Source organism: Gopherus evgoodei, chromosome 1 (assembly GCF_007399415.2).
Source record: "Gopherus evgoodei ecotype Sinaloan lineage chromosome 1, rGopEvg1_v1.p, whole genome shotgun sequence".
NCBI classification, from domain to species: domain Eukaryota; kingdom Metazoa; phylum Chordata; order Testudines; family Testudinidae; genus Gopherus; species Gopherus evgoodei.
In genome coordinates, this window is record NC_044322.1 from 131,778,825 (window position 1) to 131,794,807 (window position 15,983).

Consider the following 15,983-nt stretch of genomic DNA (forward strand, 5'->3'; position numbering starts at 1 on the left):
CCTTTAGATATAATAGAGATTGAGTGACTAGCACACCGTGGAAGGCCCTCGAATGCCCTCCTGCTCTGAAACAGTCCAGCTTTAATGACTTCCATGGCACATGAAGGACCCATTTGATTCCCCTGGCTTTCAAAGGAGGGTCTGTAGATTGAGATAGTGGCCAATATATTTTGAATATGTGCTGTGGCTTGGTAAGAGGGGAAAGATATTTCCCTAATTTTAAATAATTGAATGGGTGCATGGGGCCTGGATAAGGGGCTCTTTTATTTATTCTACATCAAAATAAGTAAGTAAGTAAGCAAATAAATAAATAAATAAAAGAATAAGGATAAGACATATAACTTGCACACTCATACTAGTCAGGAATTTCTTTTCTTCCTGAGGAAAATTTCAATGATGAAAAAAACAAGTGTATTTTTTCTACAAAAATAGATAACCAAAAATTATAGTTTCAGCCAAAACCCAGAAGTTTTGGGTTTCTAGCCAAAACGTTTTGGGGTTTTCATTGTTTCGATGAAAACTTGACATTTTCTATGGAAAGCAGATATTTTGTGCAAAAAAATGTGTTTGTTCAAAAACTCAGGCTTTGTTTCTTTTTTTCCTCCAATAGAAATTTTTCAACTAGCCTTCTATATCACTTCCAGCAAAAGTAAGGTGCAAAGAAATGCAGCTATGTAAAAGATAAATTACTATTTTTTAATAATCATTATTCGCTATTGTAAAAAATATGTTTAGAATGCTCACCACAAGTAGCAGCTCAGCCCTGCAGCCCGTATTGGTGCTTTAATATATTATTTTAGAATGTTAATTTGCCAATCAAAAAGCACTCTCACACATTTTACTGAATTGGAAGATATTACATCTAAAAGAACCAGAGGGTTATGGCAGAATGTGAAGAATTGTTGTACTTTACCCAGCAAGATTAGCTTGGAAGTTGAGTACTTTGATTGACTTGTCCACTGATTTCTAACATTATTAAAATTCATTGATCCCTCCAGTCATCAAGCACATCCCATAAAGAGAAAGACTGATAGCAACACTTTTATATTCATCGTTACATGAACTGGCATAATGTGTATATGGCAGAGTGATGAAATAGTATATAATTGAATATTCTGTGGTAATGGTGCTTCTGAGGCACAGCAAAACGGTGAAGTGAGACTTTGGGAAATGTAATGCTTCATCTCGCTTTCTGCCACTCGTCTTAATGGGACTCCCTAGTAAGCCCTCAGAGGAATCAAATATGGTAAAAGTGTGGCAGTGCATTGGTTTTAAAACCCTGAGGGGACAATTGTCTGAAAATGCAGTTCCTTGGAAGGCTTTTTTACACAGCTCTCCATAAACTGGCAGATGAGACTAGTAACTTTCCTATATATGTAAATGTGTGCAAGGAAACACTCCTTAATGAAGCATAGCCAAAGGGTCACATCCAGAAGTTCTAACTCAAAGCTAAATCTTCAGAGGTACTAAGCACCTGCAAATGCTGCTGCCCTGGATGTGAGGGGTGTGTATACCCCAGAATGCGATCAAGTTAATTGCAAGCATATTATATGCACTCAACCACCCTGAATTAATGAAACAGAGCACCATATAGTTAAGGGTTAGTTTGAAGACAGGCTTTCAGAAGCAAGGTCAAAACTAGCTACAGTTTCTGCTAATCAGAATGAGAGGAGGGGACAGACAAGTAAACTGAGACTGAAAACTTTGGTGGTTGGAAAACCTTGAATCTAGATGTCTCTGATATTAAAAGTTTATTGAAAGTTAGAAAAATGATGATCCAGTAGTGGTCATTATGACCTATGCGTTTTGTAGAAGTTAGTTATAAAAGATTAGCTAATAGAATGTACTTTGGAGCTGTCCTCTGAAGCCATCTTGAGAGACATTTTTCCTGACACCCTTTCTCCCCAGCGGATGAGCAACAGGCCACTGCAAACCTGCTGTTAATTACTCACTACCATTCTGGGATGTTCTAAACCTACTGCTTGTGTCTATGGCCTGGTCTACACTACGTGTTTAAACCGAATTTAGCAGCGTTCAACCGATTTAACCCTGCACCCATCCACACAACAAGGCCCTTTGTATCGATATAAAAGGCTCTTTAAACTGGTTTCTGTATTCCTCCCCGATGAGAGGAGTAGCGCTAAAATCGGTATTACCATATCGGATTAGGGCTAGTGTGGCCGCAAATTGACGGTATTGGCCTCCGGGTGGTATCTCACAGTGCGCTATTATGACCACTCTGGAAAGCAATCTGAACTTGGATGCACTGGCCAGGTAGACAGGAAAAGCTCCGCAAACTTTTGAATTTCATTTCCTGTTTGCCCAGCGTGGAGCTCTGATCAGCACGGGTGGTGACGCAGTCCCAAATCCAAAAAGAGCTCCAGCATGGACCGTACAGGAGATACTGGATCTGATCGCTGTATGGGGAGACAAATCTGTTCTATCAAAGCTCCGTTACAGAAGACGAAATGCCAAAGAATTTGAAAAAAATCTCCAGGCTATGATACAGAGTCCACAGCACAGTGCTGTGTGACAAGCATAATGGAAAGCCAAAGAATCAAATGGACGCTCATGGAGGGAGGGAGGGGGTACTGAGGACTCCAGCTATCCCACAGTCCCCGCAGTCTCCAAAAAGCATTTGCATTCTTGGCTGAGCTCCCAATGCCTGTAGGGTCAAACACATTGTCCGGGGTGGTTCAGGGTATATCTCGTCAATTTACCACCCCTCCTCCCCTTGAAAGAAAAGGGAAAAAAATTGTTTCTTGACTTTTTTCAATGTCACCGTATATCTACTGCATGCTGCTGGTAGACGCGGTGCTGCATCCTCTCCCCTCTCCTCTCCGGTGGCATATGGCACAGTGCAGAATGACTAATAGTCATTCTCGTCATCATCCCACAGATGAGGTCGGCCAGGGGCACCTGGGTAAAAATAGGAATGACTCCCGGTCATTTCCAGCAGATGGTACAGAATGGCTGGTAACCGTCTTCATCATAGCAACTGGGGGCTGAGATCCATCAGCCCCCCTCCCTCTTTCATGTCTAAAGAAAAGATTCTGTACTTCCGGGACTATCATAGCAGCGGGATGCTGGGCTCCTGTCCCCCACACCGTTTAATGTCCTGCCTGGACTATCATAGCAGCTGGAGGCTGCCTCCCCCTCATTTTATCTCACTAAAAACTCAGTGTTTCTTATTCCTACATTCTTTATTACTTCATCACACAAATGGGGGGACACTGCAACGGTAGCCCAGGAAGGTTAGGGGAGGAGGGAAGCAACAGGTGGGGTTGTTGCAGGGTCACCCCCTAGAATGGCATGCAGCTCATCATTTCTGTGGGATCTGACATGGAGCAGCTGTGCTCTTTGGTTCTCTGGTACGCTGGTTCTCTAGTACACTTGCCCCATATTCTAGGCAGGACTGACTCTATTTTTAGATAAAACATAAAGGAGGGAATGACCCAGGGAGTCATTCCCATTTTTGTCTTTGTGCCCCCAGCCGACCTCAGCGAAGGCCAGCCAGGAGCACCCATGACAGCAGCAGATGGTACAGAACAACTGATAACCGTCTCTGCTACCTTGCAAAGGCAAATGAATGCTATTGTGTAGCGCTGCAGTTCCACCTCTCTCAGCGGCATCCAGTACACATATGGTGACAGTGACAAAAGGCAGAACGGGCTCCATGGTTGCCACGCTTTGGCCTCTGCCAGGGCAATCCAGGGAAAAAGGGTGTGAAATGATTGTTTGCCATTGCTTTCACAGAGGAAGGAATGAGTGACGACATTTACCCAGAATCACCTACGACACTGTTTTTGCACCATCAGGCATTGGGATCTCAACCCAGAATTCCAATGGGCGGGGGAGACTGCGGGAACTATGGGATGGCTACGGGATACCAAGCACAGTGCAACACTCCAGAAATCGACGCTAGCCTTGGTACATGGACACACACAGCCCAATTATTGTGCTTTGTGTGGCGCGTGCACTCTACTTTATACAATATGTTTTACAAAACCGGTTTATGTAAAATCGGAATAATCCCGTAGTGTAGACGTACCCTGTGTGTGCTTAAATGTAATAAACTGCCGTGTTAAACAAGAGCATGCTCACTTGCAGTTAATCCTTGATCAGACAGAATTTCTGTGTTCCTATTGATTTATTCCTAACACCACCTGGAGTGAAATAGTTATTTTGCCCCTGGTGTGGCTTCTGGAAACCTCGGGTAACACTGGCACTGACAGAAACAGAAGCTGCAGGTGCTCAACATATCTCAGAACTCATGTTTGCTCAGTTTTTACCCAAGGACTAAGTAAGAAGTTAATCTATTAACTAAACCCACAGCCCACAAAGTATGTTATGTGTTGCTGTGGGTATCATAAGGCACAGTGCATATTTGAAGCACTATATAAAGAAAAAATTACCATGTGCATTTATCTATCATTAAAATCCTACATAATTATATACAAACTAGCCACAGACCTCAGGCTCCTGGCAAATTGCCACTGAAGGCCTTGGAATTGCACGAACTGCACTCCAAGGACCTGATGTTGCTCCCACTGAAGTCAGTTTTGCCAGTGATCTCAACATGAGCAGGACTAGTCTTTAAGAGGCCACGTGGAGGTGGTAGGAATACATGGGGGAAAAGAAAGGAGGGAAAGATCACAAGACAATGTGTAACAAGGAGGAAAAAACAATGCTGTGAAGGGGGAAGAAAAGGAGAGGGGAAAGAGGAGCAATCTGTGGTGACTTTCAATTGCTGCTAAATTTTAAAATGTGTTCCACCAAACCCATCATTGGCATAAATCCACTGAACCAATATTTTTGCTTCTTTAAAAGAAATTGTCTTCATTACTTTGGACTTGTCACAATAGTTCACTGAGTAAGAGACCAGTGAAAAATGAATAGACACTGTCTTTTTCTGAACAGACACACCACTGGTGCTATATAAATATTAATAGATAATTCCTTTTTGGTGACCTCCTCAGGTGTCTCCATCACCATCCAAACCTTTCATTGCCCATAGGCAGAACTGTTAATCTAATAAAGATATTTGCAGAATGACATGTAATGTAAAATAGACATGTAATTTTTGTTATACATGTCAGCTATAATTAAACTGATTTTGAGAAACATCTCGGGTTTTCTACCATTACACAGCATTGCAAACAGTGTTGATTATTATAAAGAACAGGAAGAGGAATCTTTGGTATTTCATCAACCATAAAAAAATCATAATAAGACGTAATTATGAAAACATCTACTACATTCCCTTGCATTCTGCTGTTTCCTGAAGTGAGTCCCTTGCTGACAGAACTGATTTACAGTCTTCATGCATTCTCCAGCTGTGCTAAAATGTGCTTATACATAGAAAATAATCACATTTTTTTTTGTTTTTGACATCAGTGACTTGGAAATATTGGGCCAAATTCTGCCCTTGGATGAGTATATCTAACTTTCATTGAAGCCAGTGGGAGCCACAAATGCAAAAAGGAGGGCAGGGCCTGTGGTATCTTCACAATAATCCCTGTCTTTGGCACAGTCACTGAACCAACTTTTTTTGCCAAACTATTTACATAAATGGTACTCCTACTCACATTATTAAAAAAGGCAGTAATAGCAGCAGCATCCCATTGTCCCTACATTATTTAGGCTAAGCTAACTGGATTCATAAGAAAGAATAATTTGTCTCCAACTTAATACACTTGAGCTCTTCTTCCACTGTGTTTCAGTGGAATTTGTCCTTGATATGCGCATTTCAAAAATGAACCTAGTTAGTGTACATTTAAATATTGGCCATTACAGTTAGCTTTGGGCTTGTCTACACTTACAGTGCTGCTGTAGTGCTTAGTGAAGACACCACCTACACCAATGAGAGAGCTTCTCCCATTGGCACAGGTGCTCCACCTTCCCGAGAGGCAGTAAAAAAAGTTTCTGGAATAGACTTTGCCTAATTTTATATTTTTCTTACTGCTTGAAGTTGACACCAACATGATGAAACCATGGCACGGCACCATTAAAATTAAGGTATTTAAGAAAAGAAGGGACAAGTTCCAGCTAATAGCAAATATAACTGCTTTCCTGAACAAAAGTCACCAGTCCTCTAAGGTAGAAATATGAACCAAGAACAATAAAGACAGGGGGGTGCGAGGGTGTGGATAGGGGTCGGAGCAGTCAGGAGACAGGGAGTTGGGTAGGGGGTGAGGTCCTGGGGCTAATTAGGGACGGGGGCCTCTGGAGGGGGCGGTCAAGGAACAAGGTGGGGCCAAAGCAAGTTTGATATAACACGGTGAGATTTTTGTCTCATGAGGACCGCGTTATATCGGGGTAGAGGTGTACTTCAAAGCCACGTGCCAATTCAAGTCCAGCACAGGATTTGATCCTCCATTGCCATGTACCTGGTATAGTCATTTACAACAAGTGGATGTAAAATGCTGCCAGATTAGAAAGATTGTGTTTTACAACCACTTTGGACTCACTGTTTCCTGATGTACATTAATACACAAGAGGCAGGGCATCAGAAAACCAGAGTCTCTACAATTCAGGCAATGAAATTGAAGCATGAATCACATGACTGAAAAAGACTAATACATATTTGAAGTTTGACACTCTCTTCTAAAATATCAAATAAAGTGGCATTTCATTTCATTTTGATTAAAGTTTGAGGTCTGGTTCTCCTCTCCACTTATACCATTGTAAATCAGGAGTAATTCCAACGAAGTCTGTGAAGTTAACCCAGGTGTAAAAATTGGGTAAGAGAAAGGAGAAGGACCCAGGGCTCTTTTTAATGTGAAATAGCTCTCAGGTGAACCATGAAGTGTATCCTCTTTTGGTTGTTTCACACAAGAATTGAGTTTTGACTTTTTTACATCCAGCCTCCACCACATGCATATTCATTCTCCCACAAGACAGAAAAAAAATTGGCTTTAGACTGTCAGAGAAAAAAAAGTGGTTAGTGTTTGGGGGCAGGGGTTGCTTTTGTATTTAAAAGGTCTGATAGCATCCCCCACTCTCCAAAAAGAGTCCTTTACTTTCCAGTATCAGATATGTCAAATCTCTTTTTCCCTGTTTCTGCTGGAGGTCTCAGTTAAAGGAGCCCAGGATGTAAATTGGGAGCTATCTGAGAGTTTAATTGTGGAGTTAATTCAAGTTCTGAACCAGGGGTAGGAGGTGGTTGTACTGCCCTTGGAGCAGAGAACAGACTATGATTCTGAGAATCACTGTTAGGTCCCTGATTCCTCCTTTGCTTCGATGGGGAGTAATCTGCTACAGATTTGCCAGCGAGACAAAGGTGGATGAGGTAATAGCTGTTATTGGCCAACTCCTTGGAGTTCAAGAAGATCATCCAATAAAAGATATCACTCACCCACCTTGTGTCTCTAATATCCTGGAAGCGACATGGCTACAACTACACTCAGGGCTGGTGCTACCATTTAGACAGCCTAGGCAATCGCCTAGGGCGCCAGAATAATTGGTGGGTGCCTTTTTGCCGGAGGGGGCGGCAGGCGGCTCAGGTGGAGCTGCCGCAGTGGTGCCTGCGGAGGGTCCACTGGTCCACGGCTCCAGTGGAGCTGCCGCAGTCGTGCCTGCGGACGGTCGGCTCCTCGTGCGGCTTCGGTGGACCGCCCGCAGGCATGATTGCAGCAGCTCCACCGGAGCCGCGGAGCACCGGACCCTCCACAGGCACCACTGTGGCAGCTCCACCGGAGCCGTGGGACCAGTGCGCGGGGCGGCGAAATTGCCATGCGCCTAGGGCGCTCAAACCCCTAGTGCCGGTCCTGACTACACTGTATACTGATTTGTCAGTCACACACTTTCAAGCCAGAAGGGGCCATTGTGGTCATCTATTCTAACCTCCTTACTTTGCCCGCTGCACTGGCAGGCACGTTTTGGGGAGTAGAATCAAGGCTCAGCCTACTCCCTGCCTCTGATCGCCATTCCCCCGCCCTCCTGTGGAGAGTAGTGGGTGGGGAGAGTAGTACACTGACTCCTACAAAACTAAATATATAGCAAGATATAATAGTGGCCAAATTGAGAGCAATGATAAAACGGTTGGAGGGGGGATGAACTGTGTTCTCAAGTTTCCATTATAAGAAAGAAGAGTTAAAAATGAAAACTATAGTCAATAGTTTTCTCTTAAATCTCAAACCAAAGCCTACTTGAGTCAACAGGATCCTTGCATTTACTTCATGGGCTTTAAGTTGGGGCATAATTGCTTTAATCCAATCTTGAAAGGTAACCAGTGCTCCTGTGCACTGCAGTAACTACAGATGGTTGAGATATTGGGACATTAGTCACAAAAAGATTTCTTTTTTTAATAAAAAAATGAAATTCAATTTTTTTGACCAGTTCTACAACTGGTTGGAAAAGGGGATGAATTCTTTGCAAATATTTTGCAAAAAAAGTCCTTCTTTTTTAAGCAAAAACTTTCAGATCTGAACAATTTTGACCAGCTCTAGTTTTAATTTCTTGAAATACATAAGGATGAAATATGCACACAGCCAGCAGTCCAAAGCGTGCGATGGAAGGCTCCCAGTACAGCAGAACTGCTGCGGTTCCACAGCGTAGAGGGAAAGCTACTACAGAACAGGCATACACACTATGCCTGGCACAGGATAGTTCAGTGCCAACTTTTTGTATACCAACCCAGGCAATAAGACAAAGTTGTAAGCAGCTGGTGCAAGATCCCACATGGAGGTATACAAGGGATGAAGTGCTTCTGCATGTCTGGGATGGAGGCCTGTCCCCCCAGTCCCCGAATTTCTCCAACATGCAAAACCAATTTCCTGCTAGTCTTCTGAATTTCACCCTCAGTATGTTATTTGTTTATACAAGAATTAAGTGTGGGCTGCCTTCTTTCACTGCAATTTTAAGATAAAAGTTACACTTCTGGCTAAAAGGTTATTCCAATGTAAGTAATGAAAAATGACAGACTACTGTTTCCATTTCTGGGTATGTTTACAATGTAGTGTCAAAACAAAGAGGCATCTGCAGTTTACATTTAGAAAACTTCAGAAATTTTACTGCAATAATTTTTTTTATGTGACTGTTTCAACCTATTTTTTGATAAAGCAGTACCTGGATTGTGGTGAATGTATGAGCATACCCTAACCATTACTGAATGCTACTATGAATTAGCAGCTGAGTTATTTGCATTAAGGGATAAATAGCAAAACTCCTCTCTCCTAACCTCTTCTAATACAAAAATGATTATTCAGATTAGCTCCTATACTGAGATACCATTGTGCCATTTTGTTAGCCATTGTTTCAGCTTTAAGAATATTGTATCTAATTATTAAATTTGACTATTAAGTTTTATAACTTCAGTAGTCTAACATATAGGTGATGTGTTTGTATATATGTTATACAGAGTTGTTGAAAGAAAATGTGCATTTCTCTGTCTACATTTCTTGATTGCTCAAGCCGAACCAAATTAGCATTCACAGCGTGTATTTCCCTAACAACAGGCTTTCAAGCTACAAATGATTTGTAATTCAAAAAAACTTTTGGTCCATAGATTCTGAGCACGCAAAACACGTTTGGCACTTAAAAATTCCAAGACCTGTTGAACACAACTTCTTAGTTCACATTTTCTTTATTCCTGTTATGTTCCAGTATAACATTAATAAAAGTTTGTGTGATTTGATAGAAGTGGGAATTTTTATTAGAAATTCAGTTCAGAATAGGTTTATTGCTAATATCTGAGGAAATCTTAACCTAAGCTGACCACAAACCCTTACTTTGGCTCCAAACAATGTAATGTCCTTATGGTTTAACAAAAGGGAAAAATCTTGAAAAAATAATTTCATATACAGGTTTGAAAAATACCAGTTGCCACTGAAGACTTTTGATGTCTGTCTTTACAACTGATGGTAGGTACAGCTATTGTAATATTCTTACTTCAGTAATTGATGCTACAAATTTCAAGCTGATTTACTCATTATCTACATTCTATATTTCATTGTTAGATAACACTGAATTATTACACTTGACTGCATCCCTTAAAATTATGCTTTTTATGGGCATTCCTTAGCAAATACCAAATCACTAATTAAAAATAAATACTTACAGTTTCTTGTCATTAAAAAAAAAGAAAGAAAGAGTCACTAAAATGATACTTTTTTTCCTTTTTTTATACATCAAAGTAATTTAGTTATTTTTACTATTCTGGTATTTTTAGGATATAAGAATTCTCTGTCATGTTTTGATGAGGGTAAAATAAGTGTTTCATTGTTGGTTCGCCTGCACTTACTCTACTTTTCTAAGAAGAAAGTTTTGAAGAAACTTCAAAGAAACTTCCAGTAAAAAGGAAAATCTACTCCCACGCCCCACTCCCTCTCCCCTCCCCCCCGCAACACCTGCTTTTCAGTTAAAGATAGGAAAAGGAATAGGGGAAAGAAGATAGGAGGATAGGACTGGAGACAAAGGCGATTGGGGAAGGTGGCGAAGGGGATATATGGAAAAAGAATAAGTGAACATTTCAAAGAGGACTAGATCAGAGTTCATTATCAAACTGCTAATACATGTCAGAAAGATCCACATGGATCATTAGTTCAGCAGGCAAGTGCAGGGTACATTTATACCAAACTTACACAAACTAAATGTTCATGTAGGCAAGCCCTTAACCCGACCCATCCCTTTACTTCTCCAGAATATCATTTACAGCAGTGTAATTCCACTGATTCAATTAAGTTCTGATTTTCAAGGGTATAAGTAAAATCACAACCAAACTCTAATCTGGGCTTCTAATTTAGGGTCTGATTCTGCTACCACTCAAGTAGGTAGGATGTAGGGTGGCCATATGTCCTTGAAAACCAGGAGTGTCCCCATTTTCAGGGCCTGTGCCATTGTCCTCATCGGTTTTTTGTGTCAGCTTTTTAAACCCCCACAGCTCCTATGAACTCTTACGTGCAGCAAGACAGCACAACAAAAGAATAGTTAGTCAAAATTTTCCATGGAAAGGAGACACTGTTTGTGAAAAATATTGTGTTGGACACTCCATTTTCCATCAAAAAAATGTTTCTCACCAGCCCTAGTGAACCATCACTTCCCCTCACCCAGTTAACAAACTTCCATTGAGCAAACCTCCCTAACAGTCACAGAATCAGAAAAGTGTAGGACATCTAGTCCAGTCGCCTGCACTGAGGCAGGACTAAGTAGCATCTAAACAATCCCTGACAGGTTTCTTGTCTAACCTGTTCTTAAAAAACTTCCAGTGATGGAGATTCCACAACCTCCCCAAACCATCCTCTGTGTGCACACTATGACAGGTGTCATGATTTTTCATTTTGAAAACTGGTCACCTTAAGTCAATACCAAAACCCTAACTGATTTCAACAAGACCAGGCCCAAACTCTACATTCTTTCAATAGAAATTGAGACTTGAAAGTGGGGGGACGAGGGAACCTATGCAACAGGGACGAACCTTTTCACTGTGAAATGTACCTGGCCTCAGAGGCTGGAAGAGTTTTTCTGAATCTAATAAATTCTGCCATTTGTGTTCATAAAAGAGGCAAAAAGGCTTCGTATTAAGTTACAAATGTCCACGTCTCATTGATCTTCCATTTTTCCTCGTCCCCGTAGCTACTCTGTCTTTTCTCCCCCAACTTCAGAGGCATAAGTGATACCTCTTGTTAGCACATCTCAATATGCACAGAGGATGTGGAGAAAAGACTTTGTGGCAAGATTCACAATGATGTACAAACAGAAATAAAGGCCATGGCTACACTAGAGAGTTGCAGCGCTGGTGAGGGGGTTACAGCGCTGCAACTTAGGATGTGGCCACACTTGCAAAGCACGGCCAGCGCTGCAACTCTCTGGTTGCAGCGCTGGCTGTACACCCGGTCGAGCCTCGGGTGTAGCAGCAAGTGTGGACCCCACCAGCGCTTTTATTGACCTCTGGGGTATAAGGAGGTATCCCAGAATTCCTGTCCACAACAAACTGGAAGAAAGGGAGAGCTCGAAGTTCAGCCAAACTGCTTATTTAAAAAACAAACACAGCTCCTGTTTGCTGAGCGAGGGGAGGCAGGCAGGGGAATTACTTTGGAATGTTCACAGCTGTTTGCTTGAAGAGAGAAACAGCAAGCTCACACGGCAGAGGGGGAAGGGGAAGTCCATGTTGAGCAGATGCTTATCTGGTCTGACAGCTATTTAGGAGTGCATAATTTGCATTTAGTGAATGAGAGAGGGGTGGGGGAAGGGGTCAGAACTTTTAAAATGATTGAAGGTAGGCACTGTGTGTCTTCCAGTCCTTAGAACTTGCAAGGCAGGAAGCTGAGAACAGTGTCAGCTCCAAAAATCCATTCTCTCTGTCTCTCCCACACTCCCTGTCACATTCCACCCCACCCCCCTCTTTTGAAAAGCACGTTGCAGCCACTTGAATGCTGGGATAGCTGCCCACAATGCACCACTCCCAACAGCGCTGCAAATGCTGCAAATGTGGCCACACTGCAGCGCTGGTAGCTGTCAGTGTGGCCACACTGCAGCGCTGGCCCTACACAGCTGTACAAACACAGCTGTAACTACCAGCACTGCAGAACTGTAAGTGTAGCCATGGCCAAAGTTAGTGTGGATGTGGGGTAAAGCTATAACCAACCTGCACCTGAAACTCCCTGGCTATTCTGAACTCACTGCAATACTGCTATCCCATTGTTTCTACTGCTAATGGTTCAGTTATCCAGCATACACAAGGCCAGCTACTCCATACAGTATGTTATGTGATGCTTCCAGAGTACTCAGAGTTGTGAGGCACCTCACTACCACCTGCCCAGAGAGCGAAGGATTCTTGTCTGTGCCTGATGTGGATCACTTCCCTGAATCCACCAGCCTCTGGCAAAACAAACACTTCCTTCCAGGCCTCCCCAGGCCTCAGTCTCTCTGTACAGGCTAGCGATACACACTCCCCAACCCCGGATTCCTTCAAGCATCCCTCTGAAGTAGTCAGTAGTTCCACTGAACACTTCAAAAACTTTCAGATTCTCTAATCGCAAAGGAAGAGTATATACCAGTTGTGATGGTACCTCCCATAAGGCTTTATGGAAATATGCTTAGTGTTTTATGCTACATATGCCATGTAACATATCTCCGTAAAGGTTATGATCTACTGAATGTATTAATCCTATTTGTATGCATGTATCATTTTTGTGTTCAAAGTTATGAATGTTATGAATGTTGGCTGTCTACTGGCTTGATTTCTAAATAACCTTAGTAGAGCATTTGGTCAGTTTCTGGAGAAAGGAATGTTGAAATTAAGTAGCTAATCAAGAAACACTTAAAGGAAAATGGATCTTGGAATGCTCCAATCCGCATAAGAAGTCTACTTGAGGAAGTTCAAGGTAGCATGTAAACAATGGATGCTACCTGTAAAAACTGTGAGTCATGCATGGACATGTGACTTGCCCAGGTGACTCCTAAACTCCATCTTGGAGCTGGACTTTGCATAGGAATGAGGAGGGGGTCTCCACTCACAAGAGAAAGTCTATTTAAACCGCTGGGAGACCCCTCCATTTTGTCTTCAGCTGGCTAAAGAGAGAGCCTTTTCACCCTCCAGGATATTTGGAAGAAACTGGAACAAAGGGCAGTGACTGCAAGGGGTGTGAGTGATTGCTGGACCCAGGCTAAAAGGAGATTAGTCTGTAAAAGGGAGCATTCTGGAACTGGTGAGGATCTTATCTGTATTCAGTTTGATTAGACATAATTTGCGTGTTTTATCTTATTTTGTTTGGTGACTTACTTTGTTCTGTCTGTTACTACTTGGAACCACTTAAATCCTACTTTCTGTATTTAATAAAATCACTTTTTACTTATTAATTGACCCAGAGTATGTCTTAATACCTGGGGGAGCAAACAGCCGTGCATATCTCTCTATCAGTGTTATAGAGGGTGAACAATTTATGAGTTTACCCTGCATAAGTTTTATACAGGGTAAAACGGATTAGATCCCATTGGGACTTGGGCATCTGAGTGTTAAAGACAGGAACACTTCTGTGAGTGGTTTTCAGTGAAGCCTGCAGCTTTGGGGCAAGTAATTCAGGGTCTTTGTTGGGGCAGACAGGCATGTCTGGCTCAGAAAGACAGGGTGCTGGGGTCCTGAGCTGGCAGGGAAAGCAGGGGTAGAAGTAGTCTTGGCACATTAGGTGGCAGTTCCCAAGAGGGTTTCTGTGATCTAACCCATCACATCAGCTTTCACAGTTCAGTTCAGGATTACCACTCTACTTAACACCCAGCATGATAGATAGATAGATCAAGAATATGTTTATTATCACAGAAAGGAATAATATTGGAAACAAAAAGATACATATAAAACAAAATCATAACACGCTTTCTAGAGTCTAAACTGAACTCGCAAGACATTCCTCTATCTCCTGCAAAACACCTTACCACAAATCCTTTTCCCAGAGTTCTCAGCCAGGTTGGCTGAGATCCCTCATAGGCTGAAGGATAACTGAAGGTTCATACACACCCAGATAGAGTTCCAAAAGTTGTCTTATTCCTAAAGAGAATCCCCCTGCTGTTTTTGTTTGTTCCTGAAAACGATCTATTGATTAGCATTTTGCTCAGGCTGTAAATGGATGTCCACAATACTCAATTCGTACATGACCAGCCATAGGTAAGCGTCTCTTCCTCCCTGCCTGACAGTAGAACGTGGATCACCTTTTGGTGACCTGTCTTAATTCACAGACCAAGAAAACATATTTTTAGTATATATACATAACTCTTCACCTATTTTCCATAAACACATTTTGCAATGATCATGACGACCGATGTGATAGGCTTTCAGTAGAGATCTTACATGTCATTCTTTGGTGGATAAGTATGTAGACACCAGACCCAGGGAATCCTGCAATCCCTATGTGCCCCTGTGTCCTCTACCAGTTGGTATCAAGAGATCCTTGGGTGACATATTGTTCTTCTTATTACAGCACAAAGAGCTTGCATTTAAATAAATTATTTTTTATTTAAATGTTACATAACAGCAACAAGAGCAGGCTGTAAGCAGCAGCCAGCCATTTGTTCTGTACCCTGCAATCTAGACCCCACCTTCCAAAACACAGGATGACTTTTATTGTCTGCTGGCATGCCCCATATTCTTACCTACCAATAGCAACACAGGACAGAACTGTCTGGGTATAGGAAACAGGTGGAAGATTCTGTTTTGGAATTAGTTAATTTTTCATGTAAAATACTTTCTGCTGAAGAATAGGAAGACCTCAAAACAGTTGCAAATCAGGTAATGGTAGACCATTTTATGAAGTTGTAGGATTTCGAAAAGCCAACAGCAAACATATGAAATATCCTAAATATCCTAACACATTTGGATGTTTGGATATATTCACACTGAAGTACATATTTTACAGCTGTAATTTATTTTGTGCACTAATGAACTGAACTGGTTCATCTCTATTCTTATTTAATTTTTTCCCTTATTTACTGTATTTTGTCTTCTAGGCTATAGATGTTGAGGTTATTTGCCTATCTTGTGTGAAAAGAGAAAAAAATATCATAGAAGTGGGAAACAACAAGAATTTTTAGACTATTTGTAGGTATTGAAGGGTATTCTACAGAAGAAATGTACCTTTTTAAAAACATAATTAAACAAAAAAAAATTCAAGAAATGTTAAAAGTAAATCAGATTTGTTACACTTCCAGATCAGTTAATTTTTTTTCATGTCTGTTATTTGTTTTAATCATATAAACTCATTATGCTTGTATAAGAAATAAATTTTGACTTGAAAATTAAAGGCTCATTTAAAATCTATATTTCAGTGCAATTCAGAAATTTTCTTTTAGCAAGGGGAAATTTCAACAATATTTAAGTGAATTATATTATTAATTTTCAACAGACATAACCTCTACTGATAAGTAAAACCATCAGTCAATGAATTGGCAGCCAACATTACACACTATTTCATTGCGTAACCTCCTTTATATGCTAATTGCAAAAGCACAATGGCCTCTACAGATGGCTTTTGATGACAATTCTTTCCATATTG

At 41.4% G+C, this 15,983-nt stretch overlaps 1 protein-coding gene and 1 long non-coding RNA gene across 3 annotated transcripts in view; one reads left to right on the plus strand and one right to left on the minus strand.

Moving 5' to 3' along the window:
* The window catches only part of ANOS1 (anosmin 1), a 179,072-nt gene that overhangs the window by 92,724 nt on the left and 70,365 nt on the right, over positions 1-15,983 (minus strand). The window lies entirely within an intron of this gene.
* Positions 2,690-14,107, plus strand: LOC115656090. Its single transcript, XR_004001578.1, has 3 exons — positions 2,690-2,701; positions 11,022-11,026; positions 14,024-14,107. It is a non-coding gene; the product is annotated as an uncharacterized LOC115656090 (long non-coding RNA).